At 26.3% G+C, this 18,935-nt stretch overlaps 1 protein-coding gene across 6 annotated transcripts in view; it reads left to right on the top strand.

Annotated features, from left to right (window-relative positions):
• LOC132949494 (tachykinin-like peptides receptor 86C) overlaps nt 1–18,935 on the top strand; it is a 145,355-nt gene that overhangs the window by 44,749 nt on the left and 81,671 nt on the right. The window contains exon 1 of one of the 6 annotated variants that reach the window (XM_061020417.1): nt 9,947–9,978. The exons of the other annotated variants lie outside the window; for them this stretch is intronic. The gene's annotated coding sequence lies outside the window, so the exon portion shown is untranslated. Of the gene's footprint in view, nt 1–9,946; nt 9,979–18,935 lie in introns of those variants that run through there. 6 annotated transcript variants of the gene reach the window in all.

The raw sequence follows: 18,935 nt of genomic DNA, 5'->3' as shown, positions 1-18,935 counted from the left end.
AATATGTCTGTGACGTGTTTGAGGAGAATGATTTAGAGGAAAAAAAATTGGACTATGATGTTTGCACCTGGTGTTCATAGTGTATGCGAACAAACAAAAAAATGTGATGATTAAGTACGTTTTATATAATTTAATATTTACTAGAAACAAGATATTACTTATATATTATATATTTTCTTTAAAAAAAAATCCTAACATTGTTATTAAGAAGATCTGAAAAAATTCAATTTTTAAAAAAATATTAGTACAAAAGTTTTCTTCTTCGACCTACTTTAAGGTAACATCTCAAGCAATTTAATTTTTATATACCAATGAAAGTCTGACATATTAATAGACTTGTATACTATCATAATATCTACCTAAGGTCTTATTGAGTAAGTTGTATTTATAAGTTTATTATATGATACACTTAAGATATTTACTATCATTAGGTTATACTGTTATAGTATTTAATATATTAATGGAAATCACAAATTTACAACACTAAAAACAATTTCACTTAGGTTTAAAGTAAGTTAATATCTAAGCAATATGGTGAAAACAATAACTATTCAATGAAATACAGGCGTTTGAAAATATGCATGTGACGTCATTGAGCCGAAGTCGGAACGGCGGCGTATGTCTTACCCGTAAAAGTGTCTAGACTAACACAACAATTTCAATCGTTAAAGATAATGTTTTTAAATTTTTTTTATATAACCTTAAGTGTTTTTTTGTGTTTATGACACTGGCGTATTTATAATTTTGATATACTTTTTAATTTTTTACAGTAGATAAAACTATTTTATTGAATTTCGTCAAATTTGGTTTATACCAAATGGTAACGGCAATGCAACGCGAGTCGTGAACTGAATAATTTTACTTTATTATAATTTATAATATGTATAGAAAACAAGATATATTAAATTTTAAATCACACCATCGTCTTGAGCACATAAATATACTTTGGATGTATCGAAAAAATCATTTAGATATTTGGATGGATTTCGGATGTTAAATTTGTAAGGGGTTTTTATTAGGGTTTTAATTTTTGTTCAAGTTTGTATTTTTGTTTATAATCTCTTATGACTTATAAAAATGAAAAGTTAACAAATATATTCAATATTAACTTTATATAACGAACAAAAATATTATACTACAGAAGCGTTTATAAACTATAAACTATAACTTATATTTTCCAAATAATTTAATGAGTTATAAAATAAGTTTATGGATAAACATTTTTTATCTCTAAAAAATGTGTAAATATAATATTAATGCTATTTCTTTATATACAAGCTGATATCTGAACGAATAAATACAAAAACTAATTTATGAAAACTAATATTATGTGGAGAAAAACACCGTAAGCTATAAAAACATTTAAATATATGAAATACATAATGATAGGTATCAATTAATATTCAAATGTTATACAAATTGATAAAGATAATGCTTCTAATATGTATTTTGTATATACAATATACATATTATAATATTATGGTATATTGTATATAAAAATATCTGTACCTATTCAAACAATTTACAGTGAAATAGGAGGTAGTATCCATTGTTATAAATACATAATATAGATAAAAGAAAAATTTTATTTTATTATTTTAAATATGTTTTATTTAAATATTGGGATAAGTATTTATGATTTAGTTAATACCACTTGAAATTCACTTTTCAGTGTTCCTCATATGCAAGTGGATACAGTTTAAGAATTTGGTAGGGATGGATTCTTTAAGCAGAGCCTAAATTGTCATTATATAGATTTTAGATTCGGAGCGGAGAGATGAATGTATTGATTTTACAATAAAATGTGTTTTTTTTGTGTGTCTGTCGCCACCTTTTGGAGAAGTGAAAATGTTCCAATCTTCAACTTAAATACTTTTTCTGATAGATAGTAAATGGAATCTAGTTGGCACTTTGAGGGGTCAAAGGTAAATAATTCCCGGTACTTGTTTTAATAATCGGGAAAAACAAAAAAAAAGCTTGTTTTATTTTGTTGTAATTTAAAAACTAATAACCGTAGACATATACTGTAATTTATACCTACTGTTGTATAATATTATTACGGTTATAGAAGGGTATTTCATGATATATAAAAATAGCAAAGTAAGTTGTTAATGTAGCACAGGTCGGTGAAACGATTGTGTTGAGACCACATTATTACCATTCTGAATTAAAATAAAACGTTGCATGAATGACTAGCACTGTGCCATTTTTGCCGGGGTTTCGGTGGAGGTGTATACATTTTTAAAGTATATTTTTAATCTTGTGTGTGTGTGTGTGTGTGTTTGTTTGTTTGTTTGTGTATGTGTTTCCACTCATGCTTCCGGAGTAGTAAAATAGAAATACACCTGCAGTTTCAAAATCTGCCCACCTAGACTTTTTACATTTTTTTTTTAACTTTTCAGTCAGTCGTGTTTAAAAGTCGGCATTGTTTATATTTGTTCTTTTTTTCAGTTACAGTCTTAAATATTTATTTATTGTAATTAAAATATAATACTAATAATATGTTATACGATTAAATTGTACAATTTAAGCAATTAAACGTGTTGCAGATTGATACTACTTGGGTATATTGGACGATTCCTGCAATATTTGCTCACATTTATAGAACATCCATAAATGTTAAAAATAAAAATAAACTTTAAATATATAATGAAGAGTATAATAAATTTAAAAATGTAATTAAAATTGACCATCAATATATTGGGATGTACCTATACCAACTAAATAAATCCATAGTTCAAATACATTAGCTATATTGTTAAATTGTTTAATATCAAAAAGGCGTTTATCAATAAAAAAATAATGAAAACAACTATGAAAATGGCTTGATAGTATAATAATATATGACGTATTTACTATTTAAGGGTAACTAACAAAGATAAAAATAAAATCATAGAATTATTACGAAATGTATCATTTCTATAGCAGAATATCTAACCAATTTTTTTATCCAAACCATTAATTTTTTAAAGACGAAATTTATACTTGACTTGTTTTAAATATTACTAATTATATTTATTATTATTTTAATACTAATTTTAATTGTATCAAATCAGAAAATACATTAACGATTTATTAAAAAAATATTATATATATTTATCAATATAATTTGAATTCATTTTATTTTATAATGCACTAAAAAATAAAAAAAAACTTCATACCTAGGTATATCAAATAATTGTTTTAAAATTATGGTGGAATATCTGCTTTAAAAATTGTACCGTAGAAAAATTATGTTATTCCTTCGATAATAGCCAAGGGGATACAACTGTCCGTGGACATAAATAATATATACTTGAACTGTTTCTATTATCATAGCCCTATTAATAAAGTCACTTAATAAATCAGCATATTACAATTTAAGAATAAACATAAATAATATATATAGTTTAATTTTGCATTCATTTCATGCATAAATACTGGGGAATGTAATAGGTAAGTTGAGGTTAAAAGCATATTCTTAAATTATGTTTTACATTAAAATGTGTGTATACTGTATAGTGTAAAAACTAAAAATTAAGTTCGAACATATTATTAATTTTAACCCTAGCTAGGTACTAATAGATTTTCCTATGTAAACAGAATTTTAAATTAAATTATCTATCTATTTGTACATAAACTGGCATAAATTTTATTTAAATCATTCAAATTTATTTTTGGTGTAAATCGCATTTTTGGCCTTTTATATTTTAAATTAAATTATTTAAACGTCGACGTATGCTAGACGTATGAGTCATTTATTCATGAACTCCACAAAATGGGAAACTGTCAATTTAACATGATCTAGAGGTTTCCTTTAAAAAACTCGTCGTCATCATTCGTAGAACATGCAAAACATGTTTAACCTTTACTGACACTTCTTCAGGTAATATCATTCAAAATTCAGCCATTTTCAAATAAATTCAAAACATACAATAACATTTTTATCAGTATTTTTTTTCCTACTTTAGTTTATAGCACGGACTAAAAGATACAGGACTGGAAATGAACCTTTATCATTTGATCGAGATCTGTTACGGAAAGTTAACGAGCGATCGTGGCGATCGTGACGATAAAATTGAGTAACTAAAATTTATTCACCGCGGTATATAGTAATAGAGCAGTGTGGGAAGCTGGTGAAAAAGATAGATACTAGGAGATGGTTAGGGTAGGTTAGGTTCTGTTATGATATAATAATACACCATATATAGTAAAAATGAATAATAACATAATAAAGAACTAATGTGAAATAATACAATACAGTAAGGTAATTTATTTAAATACATAATAGTTTGACAACTGTATCTAAAGTGTGGGTGGTTGTAATGACATAATAATATATTATTATCTATTATTAGGTAGGTACTAGAATAAAATATGTATTTCTTACAATATAATTTAACTCAAAATTATGGAATAATAATTTCATAATTAAAATATGGTTTAAGAAATATAGTAAACGTTTATAACCAAATAAAATATAATAATACTAAAATTAAAATAGATAGATATATCCATTGTATGTTAAAAATGTATTTTTCATTAATTTTAAATATATAGGTATACTGCAAGTTCGATTTTTAATAAAACTATAAAAGTGTATTTTCAATGTTCAATAAATAGCTGCTTTTATTATCTGAAAAGAATTAATAACAAAAATTTATATTAATTATTATCTGAATTTAATCTTGCTTTTAATGTTTACAATAATTTACTTTGGAAAGTATCAAGTTATTTCAAGTCCCAGCTTTATACAAATAAATTTGTCACCGTCGTTTTCTTCATAAAATATATAAATCATTTATAACCATAACAAGTAATCTAACATTTAACATCAAAATATTTTAAAATATAAGACACAATATTTTTAGCTCAACGAGATACTTAAAATATGATATTTCATGTAAGATCAACGTTTTTATTATTAGTTACATAAAATAAAAATGATGGTCAGGAAATTCTTCATATTATTTTTATAGTCGATTTGATCCCCCGTTTTTGACAAATAACAGCTTAAAATAATTTAATACTTAGAACTTAAGTATAATACATTCTACATTATAGAATTGAGTGATTATTCATGAATAGGATTACTTTGGAAGGCATGCTTAAATAAATAGGTATATAGCTAAATATATTGGATCAAGATATCAGTATGTTTATGTTTAATAAACAACAATTTCAAAAATATTATAACAAGTTAAGTTACCCACACAACAATTCACAAGCAATACAATGGGTTAATATTTGTTGTGATATTAGTTTAACCTAACCTAACCTAACATCAATAGCAAAAATAAAAGTATCTACTCGTTTAAAGTTACCGGTTAGTTGATAACAAAATAAAAATATATTGAACTAACCCTCTCGATGCATTACTCTTTTATACAGTTTACTGCATGCTATATAGTATATTCCTACTAAACTATTATTGTTTTATTCTAATAATATGAATTTATTATTAAATAATAACATTACTACAAAAATCACAGCACACGGCACAAACCGTCTAAACCAAATTTCTCGAAAAATGTCTAAAAATAAAAGCTTATTGTTTCGTGAAAAATAATCACATTCAAAGTTATACGAAAAATTTTTTTCTATCTAATTGAATTAAAATCCAATTATAAAACTTCAATTTGATAAACTTCTAAAATAATTCTACACCGACAACTAAAGGCACCTCCGAATAATGTAGTGACTTGAGCTTAATGAACAAGGAGTGAATACACGACTTTTGTACACAAAATCAGAAACAAACTTTTTCTTAATCTATGACTAATAAGATATTTATATCTCTAGTCTTTACCCTTCATTTATAATCACTTTATTGTTGATTTAGCTAACTACAGAGGTTTTCAACATGTTAAATACAACAAATAACATACGATTTATTTGTATATTATATTAATTTAATGATGTATTGACCTTTACTTGATTTAAATTTTTAAGTTTTCAGATAAAAATGAATATATACGTTTTTTTAGTTAGAAGTATTAATCAAAATATTTTATATCGACCCCAGGTGGTACATAACAAAGCTAATTTTCAGAATTCCACATGGACATAAAACCATAAATTCAATATACGGATATGTATTCAAAACCCTAACATATAAATTCTTTTTATTAGTACTTGAAATTTCAAAGACATGCTATAAACACTATGGTAAACTGAGCTTCACTCAGTGTTATTTTTTAAATAGGATATGTTATCGTTGACTTAATATCTACGTATAGTATTAATAATATTTTACAACCTTTTGCTGGATTGGCGAGCGAAAAGATGGAAATACCTAACAACTGCGCATCGACCAGTTCAGATGGTGGCTATTGCTACTAATTGATATAAAATACTCAGGTAGCACAACCTTATATGCCATATGGTATATATCATGTTATATTATATAAAATAATAAACAACAATTTAATAACAGTAAAAGATATAGGTATATTTTATTAATATTTTTACATGTATAATATTGTTTAATGTTTTTTTTTTATTAAATATAATGACTGCGGTAGCTCTTGCCGTTGGTCTAATATATTATATAATATTGTTAACCGTTTTTTTTAAAATTATATTTTGCTTATAAGTTATAACAGATGTTTACAGTGTACCTAGTTAATAATTATAATATTGTACAATCATTATGTTTTAACAGTACTTTTTTTCGTGTTTTATAAACTTAATCGAAAAATTAATTGTACAATGCCAGCAGGTACCTATTTAAATATAATAAACGATAGTACATTAAAAATTAAAATAATTTTTATAAGATTTTTCACCTTTACTTCTAAACTCGTGACCCAACTACATCCAAACAAGAATGAATATTGCTTTTGCATATTTTTTTAATATTATACATGTACCTATTGTACCTAAAATACTATTTTCGTTGGAAATAAAAAACAGAAATAATACACACATTATAGATAATAAATAATATTGTACTTACAAATGTATTAAAATGTCACGTAATTCAAATTATATAATTTTTTTGTGAAAATAAGTATTCTGATTAAAATTAAAAATCATAATAAGGTTGGCAAACGAATTTTAAAACAAGTGTATTGTTGATAAAAAAAAAAATGATAGGCATAAGATGAAACGAAATATTATTTAAGTTTCAATTATTGTTTAACGGAGCTTAAACGTTTGTTTTTGGCCAATCGTGGTTTTTGTCAATAAGTCAAAACCATCTACTAATGTCTGCTAAAACAGATTTTATGTATCATGAATAATAAAAAAAAACTATAGTGTTTTCTATCAATACATCATATCAGTAGTTTATTATGCTGAAACTACGATAAGGAGAATACATTTACCTTGAAATGTGTAAAAGATACATAACTTATATCAAATAAACAGAATATTATTTACGATAATGTATAATAAAAAACTACTCTGAATAACCTAAATTATAAAATGATCACTTTTGTATCATTTTAAAATAGTTTATATTTGATCATCTAAGTATAATTCCAAATAGTATTTAACCTATCGTTTCCTATTCTCATTCTGGATTTTTGTAAATTATGTTACATTAATCAATAATGTTTAACTTTTTCTGAGATTGGACTCTTAAGGGTTAAATACAGATACGTATTTAAGGGGATAATGAAATATTCACCCCGGGGTGACACATTATTAAATAATTATATACATATTTTCTTTCATAACTATTATAATATAGGTAATGCAATATTGTAATATACTATAATGGCCCTAACTTATTTTCTAATCATAAATTAAGTGCAGTATATTTTGTCGGACACCGTCACCTTTTTCCTAAGTTATTGTATTTTTGTACGATGAAAACGATGGTGCAAATATAATTTGGCAGTAATACTTAGTTTTGAAGATAAAGTAACTTGAAGTTGGTGAATTGTTGTGTAAGGTGTGGCACGAGGTGGCTTAAGATGTGATTAATGTTATGCATTTGTAACATCATTAATTTATAATATTTTAAATTTCATCTAAATTAATTGCAAATGCATATATTATAATATAAAAAGTAAGCCACTTTAGCCACTTGTAATACCAAATAAATTTGAAGTAATGCTTTATTTTATATTTAAATTTAATTCGAAAAAGCAAATTCTGGAGTTTCGTCGTCATCATGGTTGTCAATATTTTACGATGACGGTATTCAAACTCTTTTACAAACAGAAGTTCGTCAGTCCAGGTATCTCGCGACTCATGTGTCAAAACGGAACTGTAGAAGGTTAGTTTGTCAGATAGTAGACTGGTATTTTAATGTACATTGAAACGAAGCTCCATTCATGAATCTAGTGATAGTGTGACGAACAGAGTCAGTTTCTGGAAGGCATAACATGTGGATCTGGTTCCTTAGATACTTTAAAAATGATATACTAATTGTAAATACCCGTTAGGATGACTGACAAAATAACATGTGTTCATAAGTTAATGTCTAGCTTAAATACCTATTCATATGAATAACATAATATGAATAATATAGGTGACAAGATGTACATCTTACTTGACGCACTGCCCCCGGGCTCGGCTTGGAACTGGAATATGGTCGGAAATAATGAGGTTGGCAATATTGAATATCTTACATATTGATTTAAATGGTATTTATCAGTAGTAATACGTAAAACATAATTTTCCACTAGAATTTCGTTTCACTACAAACCACTATTAATAATAAGTAACAAGTGTAAAACGATGCGAAACCAGTTTGGTCGATAATCGTTGAAAATGAGACGAAACGATAGACGTGGAAGAACATGATTGACGTCCATCATTTTCCTATAATACTAATAAAGGAAAATATCGCGGTTCTCGTAGGTATTTAAACCGTGGTATAATAAGGTATGTTACCTTGACCACGGTCGATACAGCATACTTTCTACCACGACCGCTGCCTATATTAAAGTTTACGTTATTCGCGAACAGATGGCCGTGTCATTTTACACTGGTCAGTCTGCATAGTAAATTATGTCCATCAACTAATTTATCCGTTTCCGCCAACGCCGCGTTAACAGATTTTCGACCATTCTCGTTCAAATCGTTTTTTTCGTCATCTTCCGCAAATTATTTAAGTATTGTGCAGTGCAAAGACATTCCAGAATATGTATACATGCACCGAATGTGTAGGTAATGAAAAACTTAAAATACTGTGTTAATATTATGATCATTAATATTAAATAGTGTGTAAGCTTTTTTTTAATTTGTTTTTCCTATTAAATTATTTTTACTACCCATAAAATTATTGTTTGTATTTTATAGTAACATCATTTCTAGATGTGTTCTTTTTATTGATATCAGTCTTATTTTATAATAAATACCATTTAGGATTCATGATTTTCATTAAGTGCTATACATTACTATTGGACATTGGAGAAATAATTTAAGTATATTATACATAATATGGAAAATCAAATAGTTTGTGTATAATGTATATACTTTGTTCTTAAGACAATAAATAATAATACCCAATATGTTGGTGGGTTGTATGGGTTAGACGAGTTGTGATATTAAATTTTCAACTTACTGTTGTCACAAAACAAAGAAACTTACCCTTAAATCATCTATTATTTGGATTTAATAATAACATCCTATGTATTATATTACACCGAATAGCATCTATATGGAATGTGACATGTGTGGTCTGTAAGTGAACTAATTACAACTTTCAAACCACAGAACATATCAACATATAGATTTAATTTATAATCTGGTTTTAGATAATATGCCACATTTATTAGTAAATAATCGATGTTGTTCATGAAACGTCATAGTTAAACAATATTCAATAAAAAAAAAATGATGTACATATAAACTGCTAGAATCATTTTGTGGGTCTAATTTCAGTGTCTGGTTGTGCAGGGGATTCGCATGATATGCGCGCCCAGCACTTTTTGGAATTTCCATTTTACCACTCGGCACTACGGGGATTCCCACTTTACCGCACGCTGGACGGAAAAAGGTCGCTTTCCAACGCTGCAACCGTCATCGAAAACTAAACTTTCGGTGCGTGCGTTACAAAAAATGTATAACAATACATTCTCAATCATTTTTAACTGGAATTTAAAAAAAAATCTAAGCTTTTTTGTTATTTTTTTTTTTAATTAAAAAATTTATAATAATAAATTTGAATCAATACATTATTAAATTAAAGTTATAAAATATTTAGACCTATTTTATGCAATTTATGGGCATTTAAAATATTAGTGTAATAATTGTAGTTTAGTTTTCTATAAATGTCGATAAATTTTCTTCACTCAATAAAATGCTTGAAAATGTAAGAGAAGATCTTTTATAAGTTGATCATTATTTATTAATATCAAAAATGCATGGATATATAGTTTTTTTTATAAGAGTTTTAAATTCCAATTTAACAAAACTTAAAATTTAAACAATAAATAACGATTGTGGCTTATTATATTTAAGTCAAAAAATAATGTTTATATTATGTACTATATTTATAAACTATATCTATAAAATATTTTCAAAATATTTAGACTATTTTTAAGATAATTGTACCAGGAACATATTCACACCATTTCGTCAGTATTGACTTATTATAAATAATATAATAATAATGACTATAAAATATATGCGATTCGTCGCGATAAGTAAAAAAAAAATGATTTAATCTACCATATAACTAATACGAAAATAAATTACAATAGTTATATAAATCTTCAAAATATATTTATATAGTAATAAATTAATGTTTGTGTAGTGCTTATAGACTTTGAAACTACTGTACCGATAAACTGGCACACATATTCCTTGAAGACCATATGTTTTGCTTTTTGCTTTTTTTAGCCCATAAAGTTGCCATAGGAGGCTCATAGATGAATTTCGTTTTGGCTCATGAAAATTGAAAAAAAATCTCGTATATATTTAGGTGTTGCCATTAGTTCGGGTAAAAAAAAAATTATAAAATTAGCTTGGACTTTCCTAATCGCTATAAGATTTTTTTTTAAATAAAAAAAAATAATATTTAATTAATTGTTCACAGGGTGTTACCACTGGGTATCTTCCCTAATCTAACTACTCATACCATATTTTACCATTCATATATCAAACCTACTTATTATACAAAAAGCATGTATAGATTGTAGATTTCTTCAAATAAATAAAAAAAAAAAAAAAATTAATTGTTTGTTATTACTTATTATAATATAATATATATATTATAATGTAATGTCCTTTTGTTTGAAGCCTATAGACTAAAAAACTAATTACCAATTTTAACGAAAGTTTCCGAGATTATTCTTCGAGATATCATAATAGTTTAGAAAGTAGTATTTGAAACACGTTCAAAAATATACCAAGTATTATAACCAATCCGACGAGGGTAGATTTACCATCTTAGTTGAATTAGTTCACATGTCAATTTTCTGACGAACTGAAGTCTACCTACACTATAAAACTAAAATGCACTATAATATATTGCGCTGTATTTTTTATGTTTGTTAATTTTTCTTGGGCAAAATCGGCCTTATTATACATCTAGTTTATTATAATTAAATACACTTCCTAATATAGGGTGACAGAATGCCTCCGTACTTAAAAGTCCTTTTTTTATGAAATAATTTATCATTGAATTAAAATGTAATACATCCATTACTGTAACATACTTAACCGTGAAGTACACTCGATGCCTACTTTACAGCAGAGTGACTTCCTGTTTTTTTTATGTCAGCATAAATTACAAATACAATGGAAGAAATGTTCTTGTAAACGAAGATTTAATGTATAATGAGGATTATGAGTTAGATGTATTTATGTATTTTATATTAGAAACTCTATTATTCATCAAATAATAATTTCAAGAATTTAATGATTGGACAGTGTCAACAACTAAGTTTTCCAAATATTGAGTTCTGAGTAATAAAATAGTGAGAGATGTTTTATATTTTAAATTATAAAATGTTTAACTTGTTAATATTGAATGACACGGCGTAAAATATAGGCAAAAACGGTACACTCTTGTGTAAGTGAATATATTTCGTATTTTATCATTTTGAAAATAATATGTCATCGCTGTAAAATTACTATATCGTTAAACGAAATTAATTAGCTTATATAGGTAGTAGTCAGTCAAAGTTTAGGACTACCTAGTAAATTAGGGTTCTGAATTTTAAATATTTCAAAATTGAATTTTGAACGTTTATAAACGTTGATAGCCATAGTACAAGATTGTCATTGTAAATGGTTATATAACTTTATCAGTGATAAATGACTTATCAACAGGGTCTTTATTATTATTGCTTAAACTTTGTTATCAGAGTTAAATTATGCCGTTTATGTTTGTGATTTGTATTATGCAATAATAAAATGTAATTTGCAATATTGAGTATTTTAAAAATGTCCCTTTCTTAGTAACTACCCATATTTAAAATATTAAATAACAATACTTCTAAATGTCAATAAATGTATTATTATGACTTGAGATAATGTTATCAAACAATAATAACTAATAACTAATAAGTAACAAATACTATTAAATATTAAATACTAGCTGATGCCACAATTTTTTTTTATTTACCATAAAAAATTACAACTTTGAAAAAAATTGTGATTGTTCAACTCCTTTTGGGTGCAACTAAGCCTCCCTGGAAGAAAATCTGACTACGTTGGATCTCGGACAATGTGCGACAGCATATCAAGTAGCCAGTAGGCAATGTTCAAAATTCGATTTGATGCACGCTTGCACCTGATCTACCGAACTAACCAATGACAATCAGTAAAATAATGAATTCTTATTTATACTTATTATTTTTCCTATAACCAATATCAACCATTTATAAACAAAAATTTCCACCGTATATCTCAAAATCCCTATTTGAGCACCTTTCCGGGATGGACCTACCGAGTCCAATTGTGAATCTAAATCATCTCGAGAACCACTCAAACATACACAACAAATGTCATCAAAATCGGTCCAGTCGTTTAGGAATGCATAAAAGACACACAGACAGACAGACAAACATTTTTATATAATTAGATTGACGATTTGTGACATACTAGTCTGTTTGGTATATATGTATTTTTTTATATTATAATCATTGTACTATTATTTACGTAATCAAAACTTAGTGGGTTAACTGCAATGTAGAAAACAGTAGAGAAGTCAAAATGTGTAAATATGATTTGTAGTTAATTCGTTTATTTACAATGTATTTGAAATCGGAAAAATATTAATAAAATACATAAGATCGTGTTGGATAATAGGTAGGTACGCTATTTACAAAGAGATTTATTTTTTTAATGTGACAATAATATATTATAACAAAATTTGTTTTAATTCTATGAGACAGAAATATTTATTAATTTTCTAATATTACTTCAACATAATAATACTATTGTATTCTGGTGCATGTCTCTCCTAATATTTTAATATAATGTAATACACTGCAGTAGAACATTTAATACGAGTTGTGTTCACATACAACTTTATAAAAGTCATAATTGTTAGAATAGATAATGCTAATATTGCACTAAAGCATCACAGGATTGGTGTATCCTATTGTTACTTGGAACTATTTACATACTGAACGCAGAGAAGGACAATGTGACCAACCTTGAACCTGAGTCCACGGGTTCAGTGAGTATTACAATATATTATTACTTTCGTTGCATTACGTGCTTGGTGAACTGGCCACCAGCACAGGAATTCCGGTCGAATCAACTACAAGGTCACCGTCGTAAACTTTCAAGGAGAGAATTCTTGCACACAGCATTATAAAATCCGTAAGTTTACCAAGCGTATTCGTTTAATGGTCCACTCGATATTTCACGGAGTTCTGTTTGTCTTTAGAAAAGCATGAAAACTCGGAATATTGTAAAATTCAGGTTAGGTATTTGATTTAAATTGGGTAAATATAATTATTGTCACAATGTTTTCAATATCAGTAAGAAAAATGATCACATATTGTGCTAATTAAATAAGTAATGATAAAAATATATCTTATTAGCAATATTGTGTTATGATCTACAACCATAATATTATAAACATTAAACTGATTAAAGTATTATTTTATGAATAATCGCATATTATAATATTATTTAAAATGCACCTAGTGAATTCTTGAAAAATATAATTATACTTTTAAAACAATTCCATATTTGAACTGAAATGATAAATATTAACATACAAAATGCATTTAAACATCCTTTGTCTTTACATTAATTCATTGTATTTATGGAGCTTGTACAATTATTTAACAACTAAGAATAAAAAAAGAAATCTACCTAATTAGTTTTATAATAAAATAAAATTTTTATATCCCAATAAAGAATACTTGTACAATGTTTATTTTTCAAGTTTTCAAATAAAACGGAAAATGTGTTTAACTTAAGAGTTTAACCTTTTAAATAACAAATATTAAACTGAACTAATAATAACAAAAAAGTTCTGAATTCTGATATCAGAAAAATGAGTTGACATCATTTAAAATGAGTTCGAATGTGCCTTATAAAATAAATCAGATACCTAATACAATATATTGTTTATTTTAATTAACAAATTATCAAGATAGTTTTATTATATTGAATTATACTCATTTAAAAAGTTCTAGTTGATTTTAAAATAAAACAGTGCTGTTTGTAAATTTTAACTATAATGATAAGTGTTATTGATTACTTCCTTCCGCGAAATATTATGTGCTAGGTTGATTACAAATTATTATTCAACTTTTGATTAACATAGGCAGTATTATTGGTGCATTCAAATTAAATTATATAAATACTAAAATTAAAAATATTAAGTTTTGACCGATGACGATAACTGATAAGTCAATACTTTCTCTATTCACGTATATTAAAAAAATACCTGTTGAAGCTCAAATAGTTTTTTTCTTATTTATTTACACTACCTACTCATAATAAAATCTACATGAAATTTCTTTGTTATTTTATTAAATTATCTTGTTATGTTTTAAATTGTTTACATTTTAAATATTGTGTTTCCAAATTCATACACTAAACAAATGTTAATATTATAAAATACATGAGATTTATTTTACTGGTTTTGGGTTGATGTATATTTTAGTATTTTAGATTTAAAGACAAAGGATCCTTCTGGTTCTAAAGTACTATTAATAAAAAATAAAAAAAAAAATTTTAAAAACACACTTTTCCATAAAAACATTTAAAAAAAAAATTTTAAAAATTGCACTAAAAAGACAAAAATAATTCTCTGTACTTAAAAATAATGAAAAATTTATTGATGAAAAATTTAAAAGTGTGTGGTGCTCATACACTTGACATATATTCCCAGTCACTATCTTATAAACATGATTGAACAAAGAAGTGTATGTGAGACTTTCCTTGGCTTTTAAATTTTTCATCAGTAAATTTTTCATTATTTTGCTCTTATACTTGACATATACTGCCAGTCACTATCTTATAAACAGGATTGAACAAAGAAGTGTATGTGAGACTTAGCTCGGCTTTTAATGTTTTGTATGATGCACCACACACTTTTAAATTTTTCATCAATAAATTTTTCATTATTTTTAAGTACAGAGAATTATTTTTGTCTTTTTAGTGCAATTTTTAAAATTTTTTTTTAAATGTTTTTATGGAAAAGTGTGTTTTTAAAATTTTTTTTTTTATTTTTTATTTTCTACTTTTTAGTTGAAAGTAAATAATTAAGAACATGAAGTTACGAACAGTCTGTTGCTCTTATTTTCACTGCTGACTGTAGTGTTTAAAGAATATCGGTATCCGGTGTTTTCGGTACCTATATCAGAATACCGGTATAATGTTATTTGGTAATAATTACCGTTGTTACCATAGATATTATAATAATGGATAGGACACGCTTATACTTGCTTCGTAAGAGGTTGCGGTTTTTTTTGGGGAAGAGAGAAAGTTCAATATCTGCGAGAGATATTACGGCGACGTCGTGGGGACAATCCTTTTTTTTTTTTTTGGTCCATGTCCCAAAATGACAACGGATTATTGTATTGTCATCCAAGACCAAGGTCTATACCAATTTTCAGAATTTTTCATCTTCAAAAAGTGCCTCAAATCGAGCGCGCAAGATTTGATCACAGACAGACGTGAAACCAAACTTAAGAAAAGTGTTAAAAACAGTTATAAAGTGCTTTTCTGATTTCAATTTTACAAAAATTAGACAGTGACCGTGTACTTTAAGCTAATGTTTTATGTATGTAATAATAATATAATATATTACATATATATTTTCTTATTAAAAGCTTGTTTGTATTTTATTAGCTAAATAAGTATTTGTATTATGGTTAAAAAGTTGAAAACTAAAAATTAATTTAAATAGGTAACTCAAAAAGGTCCAAAATATTCTGAATATTATACTATATCTATAAAATTATAATACAATTATTTGGTGAAGAAACCATACATCTACAGACATTTGTTTTTGAATTAAAACAAAATCAGAAAAACGATTTGGTCGATATATTGATGTCACGGAAATATTTATATTTTTCCGTATTTTTTCATATTATTTTCTTCTCAATTATTAAGAAAAGTAGCAACTGTACATTTTTAATATTTTACCCCTCCCCCCCTCCAAAGTACCGACTAGCTACAATTTTCTACCAGAAACCACCCTCAAAGTTGAACTTTGATGCATTCTCTCTACTATAAAAAGTATCTGAAGACAAAAAAAGAACACACACACATCATTGTAAAACCAACATTCATCGCTCCGCTCAGAATCTAAAAAACATTGTAAAACCAATTTATTATTTTCAAACTAAAAAAAAAGAAATAACTCGAATATATAATATATAGGAACAATGTAAAAACAATTTCCGTTAAATAAAATATTATAAAAACAGCTACGAAAAATGCTTCAAAATAGTATTATACTTCGATATTGAAATTGTTATGCCTCCATCAATTTGTGTTCCAGGAATTGAACCAAATTAACTAAAATAAGAGAGTATTTATAAATAACTAGCTGATCCCGTGCACTTCGTTGCCCGTTTAAAGTTCCAACTCTATATGATTCAAACTTTTGTAATTCGTTATTTAATATTTAGTGTCTGGTGTTGAAAACTTTAAAATGTTCATCGATCAACTTAAATCTAAAAATACTTGTACAAGCGCCACTTCAAAATTAAAATATTGGAAGATGTTTTGATAGTGTACGAAGGTACCATGAATATTTCAAGCCTCAATCTATCATTATTTAGGCTCTACGTTGATCAGTCAGTGAGTCAGTCAAGACATATTCGATTATAATTATAATATTATAATATTATAGCCATCCCGCCCGGGATATTATACATATTTCCACCTTTCCGGTAGATTTTTCCGATTATTTAATAGTTATTCTGCTATACGGAGCGGAGACGAATCTAACAAATAATAGATCATTACAATTGGTCCATCCATTCTTGAGTTATAAATGGTGTCACGGTATTGTCCGAGTTGCGGTCGCAATAGACGAATTGCGGTCTTAATAATATTGAAGGTAAAATTAACGTCTTAATTGCGGTCAGTATCCGGTTATCGATTATCCGATGAGCTCTTATCCAATTTTCGATGAAATGTGTATCATATAAATATGAACCGGTTTAATATTATAAATGTATTAATTTTATTCGTTGAATGTGTGTTTTGTTTTTTAAAATATGACTATATTATAATTTAATGTGTAAGTGTAACTATAAACTAACTATAAATTTGTATTTTGACGTAACGTATTTTGACCGTTTCATTTTTGTATTTAGCATAATAATATGTAACTATGTTACCGCAACTCGAGATTATAACAGGTAAAAAAAAAAATCCGAGTTGCGGTCGGGATCAAAACATATCAAAATATCAAAATATCAAAATAAATATCAAAATAGGTAAAAATCCTAGTTGCAGTGAAAAAATATGATTAATAATTATTATGTTTTTAATATTGACATAGTTACATATTATTATGCTAAATACAAAAATGAAACGGTCAAAATACGTTACGTCAAAATACAAATTTATAGTTAGTTTATAGTTACACTTACACATTAAATTATAATATAGTCACATTTTAAAATACAAAACACACATTCAACGAATAAAATTAATACATTTATAATATTAAACCGGTTCATATTTATATGATACACATTTCATCGAAAATTGGACAAGAGCTCATCGGATAATCGATAACCGGATACTGACCGCAATTAAGACGTTAATTTTACCTTCAATATTATTAAGACCGCAATTCGTCTATTGCGACCGCAACTCGGACAATACCAAAACCGTATCCACTAAAAAAATTGACTTGATACTTTATCTACAATTTTCAATAATGACTAAGAATAGTATTTTTTACCTATTATATTTTATCATTAATTAATAATAATTTACTTGACAAATTATGTAGGTAGATACAATATGAATACGTTCAAAATTGATATTAAATATTTTAGATTCTGAGTGAAACGATGAATGTATTGATTTTACAATGATGTGTGTTTTTTTTTTTATTTTTTTTATTTTTTTATTTTTGTGTCTGTGTACACGATAAGTAGTCGAAATAATGCTTCGATTTTCGACTTCAGTATCTTGTTCGATGGGAAAGTGAATATCGTTGGTGCATTGGGGAGGTCAAAATTTTAATTTCCCAGTAGTTTTCAAAAGCGATGTGAAAAACAAATGAAAAATTAAGGAAAAACGGGAATTTTTACGCAAAATCGATTTTTAACAAAATCGATTTTGGTTATTGGTGTAACTCTAAAACAAATGACCGTAGATGCATGAAATTTTCACTGGTTGTTTATATTTGCATTTTCTATACACAATACAATTTTGAAAATAATTTGACTTTTTTTGAACTGTTTACGGACATTGTCAGTTTTCAGTTTTTTTAAATTTTTTTTCTATAAATATCAATAAAATTTTATTTGTTGGGTAAAAAAGCTTGAAAATTTAATAGAAGGCTCCTAGGTTATTGTTTCAAAGGCAGATGAAAAAAATTAAAAATCCTT

The sequence above is a fragment of the Metopolophium dirhodum genome, chromosome 7 (assembly GCF_019925205.1).
Source record: "Metopolophium dirhodum isolate CAU chromosome 7, ASM1992520v1, whole genome shotgun sequence".
Classification (NCBI taxonomy): domain Eukaryota; kingdom Metazoa; phylum Arthropoda; class Insecta; order Hemiptera; family Aphididae; genus Metopolophium; species Metopolophium dirhodum.
This window is presented reverse-complemented; position numbering and strand designations above follow the sequence as displayed.